The sequence below is a fragment of the Dermacentor albipictus genome, chromosome 1 (genome assembly GCF_038994185.2).
Source record: "Dermacentor albipictus isolate Rhodes 1998 colony chromosome 1, USDA_Dalb.pri_finalv2, whole genome shotgun sequence".
NCBI classification, from domain to species: domain Eukaryota; kingdom Metazoa; phylum Arthropoda; class Arachnida; order Ixodida; family Ixodidae; genus Dermacentor; species Dermacentor albipictus.
In genome coordinates, this window is record NC_091821.1 from 255,010,234 (window position 1) to 255,025,368 (window position 15,135).

At 46.6% G+C, this 15,135-nt stretch overlaps 1 protein-coding gene across 7 annotated transcripts in view; it reads left to right on the top strand.

The window, feature by feature from the left end:
* Nucleotides 1-15,135, top strand: part of LOC135901595 (uncharacterized) — a 543,147-nt gene that overhangs the window by 224,788 nt on the left and 303,224 nt on the right. The gene's annotated exons all lie outside the window — the stretch shown is intronic.

Consider the following 15,135-nt stretch of genomic DNA (forward strand, 5'->3'; position numbering starts at 1 on the left):
AGTCTGGTAAGGGAGCGCTATGTTCATGTGCGCTTCCTAATATGTTTTTTTGTTGTCTTGAGCCAGCGTGTTTAATAACATGAACTAAGCAGTTGGATAGGAATGCCTGGCCCCTGATATTCTCCGCCAGATATAAGCGCATCAATGTTTGTATTCTCCGCCAGGTATAAGCTCCTCAGTGTTTCATTGCTTTAATAACTTCAGTCCAATTTCAAGTCCCTGTGTAACCGCCAAACTCTATGCCTCCTGGGAAATAAAAATCTGCGCCTAAAAAAAAACTTCCATAAGTTGACTCAAGAGTCATTGTTCAGCCTGCCTTGGTGCGGTAGCTATTGATCTATAGTTTCGAGGACTGCTGCGGCGGTCGCCGCAAATGAAGCAGAGCATATGCTGCCTCACAAAATTGTGGCTTGCCAGCATAGACATTCCGCAGCTTAGCCGATTTCTGAATGAAACTGAGCCAGAGTATTTTTCACACCATGATGAGGTTGTCTTGGAGGCGTTAGCGTTTTTCCGAATTATGCTGCGATGCTGTTGAAGTGACACACTGTGAGAATGCGTGGTACCGGTCACACCCAGTGAATTATGCTAGAGCCCTCTGTGTCTCTGTATGCCCGACTCTTCCTTGTGATCGCTCAGGAACGGCCATGAAAGCCCGTATATTTTCCGACGCAGTAAACTACGGCAGATACTGCACGACCCGCGCCGTATATTTCAGCAGCGTATGGCAACCGTCCATCGAGGTGGGGTTTCTTGCTACTGTTGTCGTGCACATAGCGCCTTCTACTCATGCAGTAGCCATTCACCGCGTGTCTGATACGTTATGCTGCTCACCAACACGCAGAACCGGAGTGCGATAACGACCGTGACGAGGATATGCTCTCGATACGTGCTCTCTGAGCATACTGGTACGTTACTTGCCGTAAGTCGCGGGCTTTAGACGGCACGCAATTTCGCGGTTGTTTTAAATCAAGCTCAGGCTTACCTTTGATCAGTAAGGTGTTGGATTGGGCTAGTCCGTTAGTTTATGGGGTGAAAACAGCGCTAAATGCACGCACAACTTAGGAGACGAGTCCGCGCTTTATGTGCTGTTTTCATTGGGATTGCATTGGGTCTAACAAAAGGTCTCGTATCCGGGAGAAGTGAGGGCGCCAGCACCACAGGCCATTCATTTGCGCAAGTATAGCGACCTTTCTCTTCCGAGGAAGATTACTAACAACAGGCTGGCGTCTGCAAAAGCACTGCCGCAAAAAAAATATGCCAAGCTGTAAAGTGCTGTCCTTTCCAGACAGCGTGAACGAGTGTATGCACATTCATGCTGTCATGAACGCTTGTTTTGATCGATATTTATTTCCGTTTGTTCAGCATGTTTAGCATCACTACTTGATTTTATTCACGTAAATTTGCTGATGACCTTTTGCTTGTTAAAACAGAATAAGCTGCAAATGAATTCTTCCAAAACAATATATCTGATATTTGTTCCCACTAATAAACCACTTGACTACAATGCAGCTATTCTTTTCGACGATAGAATGATAGGACAGGTAAAATGTCAAAAATTTGTCGCAGTTTGTTTCCAAGAAAATTTGGCCTGGAACAAGCGCATCGACAAAATTGCTATGGAACTAAGCAGAACTGTTGGTTGCTTATACAGGCTGAGTACCCTGGTTCCTTGGTTCCTCCATGGTTGAAAACTTCATTGTACTACGCACCTTTATATTCTCGATTAACCTACTGCGTATTATTTTGGGGCACTTCGCAACCGTGGTATATATATATATATATATATATATATATATATATATATATATATATATATATATATATATATATATATATCATCTTTTATAAAACATTCTATGTTAAAGGCAAACCAGATTTGTATTACTGCAAGTTGATGCAATACATTAAACAAAAGCAATCACAGTATATTCTGAATGTATTAACTAGTCTGCACTACAGCTTTCGCCAATATAATGAGAATACCTAAAATAAGACCCAAATTACGGAAAACAACAACGCAGTTATCGGGCACCTACACTACTAAATCGCCTGCGCGATTTTGGTGATTAAATTATGGAAGGTTCGAATAAATCATACGAAACTTTTCTCATTGCGAATAATATTGAGTTTGATTCGAACCGTGGTATACATTTTCCGTCTTTCTTCTTTTGTTTTCAGGGTATAGTTGTAGTTTGGAAGAAAATGTATCTTAAGTGTATTGTGGCGGATTTTTATATTTCTTGTAGACATTAGCTTTTTTATTTCTACGAAAATAATGTTCTGTATCGCGACACTCCAGTTGATTTCGGAATGTCTGTATAGAAGGAAGGAAGGAAAAAGTGGAGAAGGAAAGGTAGGGAGGTTAACCAGTTTAGCTTAACCGGTTTGCTACCCTACACATGGGAGAGGGATGGGGGAGATTAAAGATGGGGAAGGGGGAGAGGGAGAGAGAGCACATAGCACAGCACACATCGTCCGTTGGAGTCCATCAATCTGGCATGGTACGCGACATCACTCTCACAGGCGCTTGTCCAATCCCGTCTCTTTCAAAAACCGAAGTAGTCCCTTGGTCGCCTTCACCTGCGATGTCTTCTGCCGGCGGCATGTGAAAATCGTGTCGAGGGACAATGGTCTCCTGTCAAGGCGCGCTAGAACAGATGCCAGGGACTGTCGCTGAAGTTTATATTCAGGACAGTCGCACAGAATATGTTCCAGCGTCTCCTCGCAAAGACAGGCATTACAGAGAGCGTTGTCGGCCATTCCAATGCGGAAGGAGTAAGATTTAGTGAAATATATTTGTGTGCTGCGTACGGCCTGCGTACTGAATTGTTGTAGGAGCAGAAGCCTTTGTTCAGGCCACATGGTCTTTACCTTCTGCTTCCTGTCTGTTGTAAACCGGCGAAATAAAAATTAATTCATTGAAATTTCAGGTTTCGCGGTGTTTTCTTTAGGCAGATTCAGTGACTGGTATTCCAGTGTGTCGCTGCATGTGAAGAAATCAGAGTAGTATGATATGATTTAAAAACGCAATGAGGTGAGTGATGGCAAACCAAGACGCATGTATTAAACCATGAAATATTGATCAGTTCAGTTCAGTTCAGTCTCCGTTTATTCTTCATTCAAAAAACAGTGAGCAAATTACAAATAGTGCGCATACGTTTCTCACTTTATACGAAATGCATCTGCGGCCTTTCGGGTAGACTGACGCACGCGTTATATCTTTAGACTCTAATGATTTAAAGGAACACTGTGGGGCATGACCAGCATTCCGAGGGGTACTTGACCAAACAACTTTTTTGAACGGGACGCGCAATGATTTCGCCCTTTCTACGATGCACGGCATTGTCCCTGCCCTCTCACAACGATGATGGCACCTAGTCAGCAAACTTTGTGTTTCCATTAAAAGTGCCGCAATTAGCACATGACCGGGGTAGTTGGAGAAGTATGCGAGAGGCCTTTGCCCTGCAGTGGGCGTGGCCAGGCTGATGATGCTGATGCTGATGATTATGATGCTGCTGCTGCTGCTGCTGCTGATGATGATAAAAGTGCCGCGAGCTGGAAAGCCTTGCATTATCTCGTATTCGGGGAAAAGAAAAATGTTCTGGTGCAATTACTTTTCTGTCAGTAAAGCAGTCATGCTTAAGTAATTTTTGCTGTCTGCGGATGACTAATACAGCGGTGTTTTTGCAGCGTTCATTAGGTTCCGTGGCTCGTTTTGTAACCGCGACATTAACTTAACTTACAGTGGTCCCTGTTATGGAGCGGGAGTGCACTCGGCCGCTAGCCCAGCAGGGTAAGTCGCCGAGTGGACTTGAGCTCAAAACTAGTTCACCAAATTTCCGTGGTCAAGATGGCTCTATTAAATAGTTCATTTAGTATTCGGCAGTGGAATTGTAGGGGGTTCAATCATAAGAAGGCGTCTCTGCAGCAGTTTGTTAGAACGCATGGTGTCAAGCCTCAAGTTATCATGTTACAGGAAACACTGACGTCTAAAGTGACCTTAACGAATTTCAAAGCGGAAGTTAAGGATAATGAACCGGGCAGAGGACTCGCTACTCTCATTAATAGGAGGTTGGCGTATATTAGACATGATCTTCACATGGCAGATTGCAAGATTGAATATATTATGGTGGAAGTAATCTTAGGTCGGCAAAGGTCATGTCAGAGGAGCGTTTACCTGCTAAACCTGTACAGTAGCCCCCGGGACACGAAGCAGAGTTTCAAATCTCTCTTGACCAAGGCAACCAATCTGGCTAAGGATGCACCGTTGCTTATTGGAGGGTACTTCAATGCACCATATCATGTGTGGAAGTATGCTTATAGCACTATTAAGGGGGAGAGACTATGGCAGCAGGCACTAGACTTGAATTTAACTCTGATTACAGACCCCTCGTATCCCACCAGATGTGGCACGTCGACATGTAGAGATTCGACACCTGATCTCACTTTTGTTCGGGGGGTGGTGGATTCGTCCTGGTCCAATTCTAATATAGATTTTGGTAGCGATCATTACATACTTATGATTACTTTGGTAGTGGCTAATAAAAAGGAGCGCACATTCAGGATGGTTGACTGGGATGCATTTAGGAAAAGAAGAGCGCAGAGAATCGATGATGAGGGAAATGAGTTGACCTTGGAACAGTGGACTAGTCAGCTTAAAAGTGACGTTGAGGCGTCCACTAAAGAGGTTAAGACCGATATTGACACGGAACACATGGATAGTCGCCTGGCACATTTGTTGGAAGCAAAGCAGTCGATGTTAGCGAGATGGAAGGGTCAGAGATTAAATAGAAGGCTTAGAAAGCGTATAGCAGTGGTTAATCAGGAAATTGAAGACCATTGTGGGGTACTGTGCAAGCAGCAATGGGATGAAGTGTGCAATTCTATTGATGGTCGCATTAAGAGGGGAGGCGCCTGGAGTTTGCTCAGACATTTACTAGATGAGACAAACACTAAGTCTAATCAGAGGACTGTAATAGGTAAGCTGGTCCATCAGGCGTGTCGGGACTCCACGGAGCAGGAGTTGCTAAAGGATTTGGCTCAGAGATACCTTCCGTTGGAGACCTGGCACGATACACCTGATGTGGTTTTGGAATATAGTGGAGACGAAAATGCAGCTATGGACGCGGAATTTACTGAAAGTGATATAAGGATGGCGCTGCAGAATCTTAATGGTCGATCGGCGTCAGGGCCGGATGGCATTACGAATAAAATGCTGCGGAATTTAGACGATGGGTCAATTGAGTTCCTTACGCGGCAGATCAATTGCCTATGGAAGGAAGGCTCTTTCCCGGAAGAGTGGAAACTGGCAACTACTGTTCTGATACCCAAACCGGGGAAGGCCATAGGGCTTGAAAATCTCAGACCCATTTCCCTGACGTCGTGTTTGGGAAAAGTCGCTGAGCATGCCATTTTAAATAGGCTAACGCGTTATGTTGAGGGCAATGGGGTCTTTCCGCACTCGATGATAGGATTTCGGCCCGGCCTCTCGACTCAGGATGCTATGATCAGGATTAAGCATCAGATCCTTGACCGGCGAACAAGGGATACTAAGGCACTAATTGGACTTGATGTGGAAAAAGCTTTCGATAAAATCCGACATTCTTTCATTATACGGGTGCTATCGGACTTGAATTTGGGGCAGCGGCTTTTCAATTTTGTCAAGGCTTTCCTTACGGATAGAAAGACATGTCTCAGGTTTGGGGAGATAAAATCGGAAGTCGTTAAATTGGGTTGCTGTGGTACTCCGCAGGGATCCGTACTCTCGCCTATGTTATTCAATCTGGCGATGTCGAAGTTGGCTAATAGACTGGACACTGTCCAGGATATTGGCTATTCTATCTACGCGGATGACATTACTATATGGAGTGTCGGTGGTAGTGATGGAGAGCTTGAGGCTAGGCTGCAGCAGGTGGTAACGCTTACGGAGGAGTACCTGGGTCTCATGGGGCTCAAGTGCTCCTCTAAAAAGTCGGAGTTGTTGATCTTCAAATCTAAGAAGCTAGGTCGTAGGCCGAGGGGTTGGGTACCGGACATTGAGCCTTGCATTAGAATTCATACTAGGGAAGGGTCGGTGATACCCAAAGTTGAAGCAATCAGGGTCCTGGGTTTTGTACTTGAAGCGAACGGATCGAACATTAGAACCATTCAGCGTATTACCAAGAAAACGGAGGAGGCCATAAGACTTATAAGAAGGATCTCTAATAGGCATAGGGGTTTAGGAGAAGAAGGTGCAATGCGCTTAGTTCACGCATTTATTATGTGTAATTTCTCGTATGTGGCAGCTATGCTAAATTGGAATAGGGGGGAGAAAAATAAATTGGATGCATTAATCAGAAAAGCCATCAAGGCTGCGCTTGGTCTGCCTATGACTACGTCAAACGATATGTTGTTACGACTGGGTTTGCATAATACTTTAGATGAAATTGCTGAGGCTCAACGTTCCGCACAGAGGGAGCGGTTGCTAGGTACACCACCGGGTAGGTATATATTAGAGTCAATTGAAGAATCGGTGGCTGTGTCGCACGATAGGGCGCCCCTACACGAGTTGAACGTGAACCTTAGGGCAAATATCATGGTTCGTCCATTTCCGCGGAATGTGCACCCCGTGCACAATGTAGGGAGGCGGGTCGCGAGAGCTAGGGCTTTGTTGCGAGAGGCAAAGGATCAGGAGGAGGAGTCTGCGTTTGTTGACGCCGCATGGATTAATGGTAAAAATGCTTATTCGGTGGTGGTAGTAGATGGCAAAGGGAGCGTTAGAAATGCTGCTTCCATTTATACCAAAGATCCGGGGGTTGCTGAACAGGTGGCTATTGCTCTAGCACTAATTGATTCTAGAAGAGTTTTGGTGTTTAGCGACTCGCGATCTGCGATTACAGCCTTCTCGAGAGGACTTGTTGCGGAACCGGCTAACAGACTGCTCCAGGGTAGGGATATCACTTCGCATACCGTTACTTGGTTCCCGGCGCACATGGGGACAGTGCAGGGAGCCCCGCGTAACCTCAACGAGGTGGCGCACAGGGAGGCACGAGGATTAGTGTGCCGTGTACTCCCTGAAGGGGCTGGATCTCCCGCTCCTGAGTACAGGGACCAACTGTTAACCTACAACGAAATCACCAAGCACTATTACTTAGGGCGCAGGGCATTCCCGTTGCCACATCCTAAATTAAATAGGCCGCAGGCGGTTACATTAAGGCTTCTGCAGACACGGACGTACCCTAACCCTGTCATCATGAATAAAATTAATCCGGACTGCGGGGTTTCAGTCTATTGTAGTAAGTGTGGGGGTTTGCTCGATTTACAACACATGCTGTGGCGCTGCTTGGCGTTGGCCGGTGATGGTTCTCGAGGTGAACAGTGGTGGCAGCGAATGCTGCACAGTGAAGTGCTGGCGGACCAGCTCAGGGCTGTCCAGAGGGCCCGTGTGATAGCAGAGGGGCTCGGCCTCTCTGTACCGACGTGGGAGTGGCCCGCATCAGTCCCAGACTGATCCCTCAGGACCTAAATAAAGTTCTTCATACCATACCATTAACTTAACAGCCTGCAACTGTATATAACTTGGTGCCTTTCTCGAGTTGGCATGCACGGCGTTCGCAATGATAGCGCACTGCTGCGTTCCTATGCAGGCACGTACCCAGGATTTTTTTTCGGGGGGGGGGCCCACCACCTCCATCATCATCATCATCATCATCACCATCATCATCATCATCATCATCATCATCAGCCTGTTTTATGTCCACTGCAGGACGAAGGCGATCTCCAATTACCCCTGTACTGCCGCCAACGGATTCCAACTAGCACCCGCTAATTTCCTAATTTCATCGCACCATCTATAGTTTTCTGCCGTCTTCTACTGCGCTTCCCATCTCTTGGTACCCATTCTAACCCTAATGGTCCAACGGTTATCTAACCTGCGCATTAGATGACCTGCCCAGCTCCATTTTTTGTCTGGATGTCAATTAGAATGTCGTCTGTACCCGTCTGCTCTCTGATCCAGACCGCTCTCTTTCTCTCTCTTAACCTTATGCCTAGCAATCTTCGTTCGATCGCTCTTTGCGCGGTTTTTAACTTGATCTCAAGTCTCTGCCCCATATGTCAGCACTGGCAAAATGCACTGAGTGCACACCCCACTTTTCAATAATAATGGTAAGCTTCCAGTCAGAAGCGGGCAATGTTTGCCGTATGCGATCCAACCTATTTCTATTTTTCTGTGAATTTCCTTCTCATGATCAGGGTTCCCTGTGATTAATTGACCTAGGTAAACGAACTCCTTCACAGTCTCTAGTGGCCGACTGACGATCCTGATGTCTTGTTCCTTTGCCCGACTATTTATCATTATCTTCGCCTTCTGCATATTAATATTGAACCCCACTCTTACACTCTCTCAGTTAAGGTCTCCAATCATTTGTTGTAACTCGTCTGCATTGTTGTTGAATAGAACAATGGCATCGGCAAACCGAAGGTTGCTGAGATATTTGCCGTCGATCTTTACTCCTAAGCCTTCCCAGTTTAATAGCTTGAATTCTTCTAAGCACGCAGTGAACAGCTTTGGAGAAATTGTGTCTCCCTGTCTGACCCCTTTCTCTATAGGTATTTCCCTGCTTTTCCTGTGTAGAATTAAGGTAGCTGTAGAACCTCGTAGATATTCTAACGGGAAGGACGAGTCAGTAAGACGAGAAAGTATTTACAGATTATATTTACAACAACGGTTGCAGCGCTGACCGGTTAGATTCACAGCGCGAGCCCAGTTCGTTCTTCCTCCTCTTTTCTGTAGTGATGGCATCCACGCGCCTCGTTCAAACAAACAAATACCACACGCATGTAGCAATATTTTCCAAGCTTTTTACGTCAGCGTTCTGTACTCCTTGATTACGTAGTGCCTTTATGACTGCGGGTATCTCTACTGAATCAAATGCATTTTCGTAATCTATATAAGCCACATAGAGAGGCTTATTGTACTCTGCTGATTTCGCGATAACCTGAGTGATGACATGGATGTGATGCCATTGTAAAGTATCTCTTCCTGAAGTCAACCTGTTCCCTTGGTTGACAAAATCCAGTGTTGCCCTTATTCTATTGGAGATTATTTTGGTAAATATTTTATATAATACTGGGAGCAAGCTAATGGTCCTATAATTTTTCAATTCTTTAACGTCTCCTTTTTTGTGGATTAGTATAATGTCTGCATTCTTCCAGTTTCCTGGGACCCTTGCAGTCGATAGACACTTCGTATAAAGAGCCGCCAGTTTTCCAAGCATTATGTCTCCTCCATCTTTGATTAAATCGACTGCTATTCCACCTTCTCCTCCCGCTCTTCATCGTTTCATTTCTTGCAGGGCCCTTCTGACCTCCTCGCTAGTTATAGGAGAGTTTCTGTACCCTGTTCATTACTGTTTTTAAGTGAGGTATCGTGTCTCCTCTGAGTACTGTATACAGGTCAGCTTAGAATTTTTCCGCTGCTTTTACTATATCTTCGAGATTACTGATGATATTATCTTTTAATGTACACATCATGGTTTGTCCCAAGCCAGGTTTCTTTTTCACTGATTTCAGACTGCGTTCATTTTTTACAGCTTCTTCAGTCTTTCTCATGTCATAGTTTCGAATATCAGTTATTTTCGCCTTGTTGATCAGTTTTGACAGTTCCGTGAATTGCGTAACGCTGTGGGGCCGCCAGTCCCACACAACCGCGTAGCGCTTGACGTAGTAGTTCTGCGGAAGCCCGCAAGGTGGAGAGAAGTAATTATAAAAGGAAAATCCGACTTTGGTCCAGGGTTCAAGTCCCGCACCAGGACGAATTTTTCTTTAACTCTGAAGCTTTTCGTTCGAGGAACCCGCATGGGTTTCCTTTGTAGCAATTGCTACGAACAGGTGGATGTCTGATTATCCCTTTATAACCGCGTAGAGCGCAGGACACTGCGATTCTAGATGTACTGCCCCTCACGGCGAAAGGTTCGATAAGCACCCACTTAAGCCCAGCAGAGAAGTGGCTACGTAAGGCGGTTCGACCGATAACTGTAAAAGCGTCATTCAAAACAAGTAATTGTTCTCCACTTCCGGCAGTGTTTTCTCTACTTCCTTTTTAAATAAAAAGATGTTGATCCACAAATATTCTATATTCTCATAAACAACGGTGAACTTTTTTTATTATTCGATTTTCCTTGCAGTTTGGTTGTTGCCCTGGCTCTCTTCCTTAGTAGATCGCTTAATTTCTCAACTCCTTGTAATTTTCGTTTCCAGTTGCCAATTTTGCACGAAAATTGCTATACAATTAGGGAAAAATAGACGAGGTAACAGGCGACAGTCATCTTGCTTATGGGTTTAAGGGTTATTGCAAGGGTTTCATTATGGACGCTCTTTCACATTATATATCTTATTTCCCACCTTATATAACCCATATCACGTGTATATGGTTGCGGGCATCTGCCAGCCTCGCGGCGAGCCGTAACTCAAGGAAATAATGAAGCAAAGGGAAAAGTTAAACGCAATTGGCGTTTTCTCCGGCCGCAACTCGTTCCACGAGAGTACAGACCAACTCAGTAACAGCCGCATGCCTTTCCTGGTCCCAGGATCAGCCTAAACAAAGAAGGTTGAACTAACAAAAGCAACGGCTATGCGCGTGACGGTTGAATAGATGGTGACAACTGAACGCATCTCGAGTTAATCGCACGGGTGCGGTATATATGAGAAAACTGTCCTTCACATTACAAGAGATGCCGATAACTACCGCCATCTAAAGGAGTGAAAAAGGCAGCATAATGCTGACCGATTAATAGCTGCCAAGTCTCAACATTGATCTGGCGGCGCTTTAGGAATGCATGAGGAGTGGTGGCGTGGGTGGGGAGGGAAGGGGGGGGGGGGGGTATGCCACTTGATTTCGGGGGGGGGGGGGCCCGGGCCCCCCCCTGGGTACGTGCCTGTTCCTATGAGAGGAAACGTTTTGAGGCCAAAGGTGCTAAACCAATTTCTTGTTTTACCGTATGATGCTTCTGGATGCCTTTCGGCAAAGTATCGGCGAGCCGGGAACGCACCTGTATGCCTGCGTGTACTCTATGTAGTCCCTTGTACCTTTGCGCTGCAACATTTTGTGTCTGAACACAACAAAACAGGCAAGGGCACGTGTGCTTGAATGTCACCTTTGTTACAGCTGCGACAAATTTTTACTCACCGACAAAATGACATAATTCAAAAGGAGGTATATACTGATGCTTCACTCTTGGAAAAGCACTCACACGCACAAAAAAAAAATAGAATCAGAAAAATATAAACAACACGAAAGTTACACAAAAAGAAACACACACCCGTGAAGTGTCTTCGTGCTCTTGTGGAAATCGCTAAGCATAAAACTTTATGTACTTACTGTGACATGTACTACATGGTATGCAAGTTTCAAATTTTTTCTCTATTGAATGCTTATGCTCTGACTGTTTAGTTCTCTGAAAAGACGCCGAAGCATTCGTCCGCACTGGCACTCCCGTTAGTCCAACGTCACATCCGTATTTCTCCTTGGCCGAGTGACCGAGTGTATTAGGAGCCTAAACAAACAAACAGACGAACAGACAAACAGACAAACAAAGAAAAAACAAACACACACACACAGACACAAAACCCACTGCTGTCGCCCGATGTCGTCCGCTCTTGATGGTAATCGTGCCCGAAGGAGCTTCGAACGGAACCCTTCCGAAAGCTCCTGGGCATTCGATGAACGAATTCACCGCGGTTATGCCGTACACACGACGCCTCACCTCGTCGCGTACAGAGTGCACCCGGGTCCCCAGCGCCGGCAGATTTGGCCCGCTGGGACTTTTTCACTCTCTTGTTGTCCTTGCCTTTACGTGTCGCTGTTTTTGCCTCGGCGGCCGACAAGAAAGTGGAGCGTGCCAAAGCCATCGCCGTTCCCGCTCACCCCACCGGTGTCGCACGACCAACATGCGGGCCAAGGTTTGCTGCTGCCTCCCCTTCCACTCGCACATACTCCTGGCCCTTGGGCCCCCGCTTGCGTCGTGAGCCCGGCGCTGGCCCTAATGAATTCCATAAATTGGATGGACACCAGCGCGCTCGCGGCGAGTCCCGCTTTCACTGTTGCGAGAGCTGGCCCTGCAACCTCCTCGCTGCCGCCCCCGTCCCAGGGGCCATTTATTTCCGCCCCGGGGCTCGGGCTGGCTTTCTCGCTGCACTCGTTGTGTGCTCCTCCTTTCCGCGCGGTTGCGGGCGTCTTTTGTTCTGCCGCAGTCTCTGCGGACGAGACCGCGTCGCGTCGTTCGTCTGCACTCGCGCACTTCCGGGGGGAGGAGGAAGCTGAGCGGGCTTCTGGCGAAGACAAGGGAGTTGAGCGCGACACGGTTATTGAGCTCGTGTCGCATCTGAAACGGGCCACGCCTGACGTTCTGGAACTGGCTGTATAGAGCGTTAGCAGATGCCGATTTGCGTTGTGTCAGGCCAACAGGCGCACAGACGCGCGCATGTGAATATATATATATATATATATATATATATATATATATATATATATATATATATATATATATATATATATGGAGTTTAAGATGGTCATAGTTAACTTGGCCTATAGCATGGGAGTGGTGCCTCATGTTTGCACGTCGCACGTTCAGCATCAGTTTCACATCACGACGCTGGTCTATGCAACCCTGGCGACGTGATTACATGACGTCTCTTCGCGCTTCATCAAGCTAGGTAGCGCATTTAACCATATATGGTTAAATGCGCTACATAGCTTGATGAAGCGCGAAGAGACGTCATGTAATCAGATAGCCAGGATTGCATAGACCAGCGTCCTGATGTGAAACTGATGCTGAACGTGCGACGTGCAAACATAAGGCACCGCCATTCAGCTTTTGAAAGGTCATGCATCATGCATGAGTGGGTTTTTCGGTTCACGTAAATATTCATAACTGCGAGTCGGCCTAGTTGGAACAGATTCATCTTAAAACTTTTCGTGCGCAAACAAACAGGGACGAAGAATAGGGGCAACACAGGGACGAACGCTTTCTAACAACTGGTCTTATTTTTGAAGAACTACCTGCTTAAATACCCACAGATCTGCGCGATCTAGTCAACAGAGCAGGCCTATAGCGCATATGATACCCGCAGATCTGTGGGTATTTAAGCAGGTAGTTTTTCAAAAATAAAACCAGTTGTTACAAAGCGCTCAAGTCAACTCTGGCCAACAAGACACATGCATGCGGCTTTGTTCTCTGCTATTGAAACAAATTGTCAAGAGCTTCTCAAGTGGCTGCTCGGTGAACTAAAACCTGCTGTTTCCAGCCTCGCAGTTGAACTTGGTGTAAACCCATACTTATCATTGATTCCTGAAGCCGCATAAGTGTGTACGCACATGTCAAGCGCATACTACCCCTAGTGCTCCCTGCCAGGGCTCAAATATTGTCGCAGCACTGCGCGAATGAGGCAGAGAAAGAAGTAGAATGTGCGCGCCTTGGCTCGGCTGTACTCCGCGCCGGCTGGTCTTTCCCTGTGGCTTTCTCCTGGACCTTGTTTCCCTCTGTAAATAAACATTTTTCGTAACATCTTTGGTGAAGGTGCTGGGTATTGGCAAATTCCAATGCACCCCTCAGACAAGCGGACAGCCTTTGTAACACCTCACGGTCTCTGAGTTCAACGTTATGCCCTTTGGCTTATGCAACGCTCCAGCGACATTCGAGCGATTTATAGATACCGTGCTCCGCACACTCAAATGGGAAATTCGTATGTGCTAGTTAGAAAACGTCATGATATACGACCAGACCCTGAAAAGATAGCAGCTATTCGCGACTTCCAACAGCCACAGACGGTGAAAGAACTTTTTTGTGCCTTTGCTCATATTTTAATTTCTCACAGCTTGCCTCTCCCCTCACGTCCCTCCTGCACAAAGACACCCCATAGTTGTGGACTGCTGACTGCTAGTCTGCATTTCAACAACTGAAATTTTTGTTGACTTCTGGACAGGTGCTGCAGCATTTTGATCCGGAGGCGTCAACTGAGCTGCATATATTGACGTCAGCGGTGTGGATGCTGGCTCTGTGCTTGTTCAGATCTGCGGTGGTCGCCAGCCTGTCATTGCCTATGCTAGTCGGACATTTACAAAAGCGGAGAGCAAGTGCACCGTTACTGAACTCGAGCGTGTAGCAGTCGTCTTCGCCACTCAGAAGTTCCATCCGTATCTGCACGGCCGCCCATTCACGATATTGACTAACCATAATTCCCTTTGTTGGCTCGTTGAACTACGCTACCCGTCTGGCCGGTTGGCCAGCTGGGCGTTCTCCAAGAGTACCAGCTTTTCCGTACACTACAAGAGTGGACGGTATGTTGGTTGCCTGTCCCGTGTCCGTTCACCGCAAACAAAGGCTGACGATGATGACTTCGATGACTACCTAGTTTCCATCTCTTCCGAGTTTCCAGACCTTAGTACCTTCGAGAGCGAGCAACCTTGCGACCCTACCTTCAAATCCCTGCGGAAAGCTGCCCGCTTCACGGAGCAGACGAATCGAACCATATACCAACATGATGTCAATGTATGTCGCCGCTGATCACAAAAACTGGGACACCGTCTTACCATTTGTAACACCCGCGTACAATACTGCTAAGCATGAAGTTATTGGATGTGCGTCATTTTTTTTTTTTGCTGTATACGCACGCACTTCCCAGAGATTTCTGTACACTGTTCTACCTTTATCGTGTCAAGATCCTTCGATCGCCCGAACTCCGTGTCGTGATGAAGAAGCACGCCGAATAGTGCATCTTACAACGTTGTCCTCCCAAGGCCACAGCAAGACTCGCTACGATGCGCGGCATATCCCCGTCAGTTTTACTCCCGGTGACTACGTTTGGTTGTGGACACCTGTTCGCAAAAAGGTATTGTACTGCAAGTTGCTCGCCACTTACACTGAACCATTCGTTATACTCACTCGCTTGAGCGATGTGAACTATATCGTCGCCAAAGTGACGGCAAGTAATCGACGTTCACGTGCGACGCAAGTAGATTCACGTGGCCAGACTCAAGCAGTACTGTCGCAGGCCCCTTTAGCTCGCTCAGCGAGCTTCGTCTGCCCCCGGGGAAAATGTCGCAATACTGCATGACTGAGGCAGAGAAAAAAGTGGAGTGTGTGCCAGTCGGCT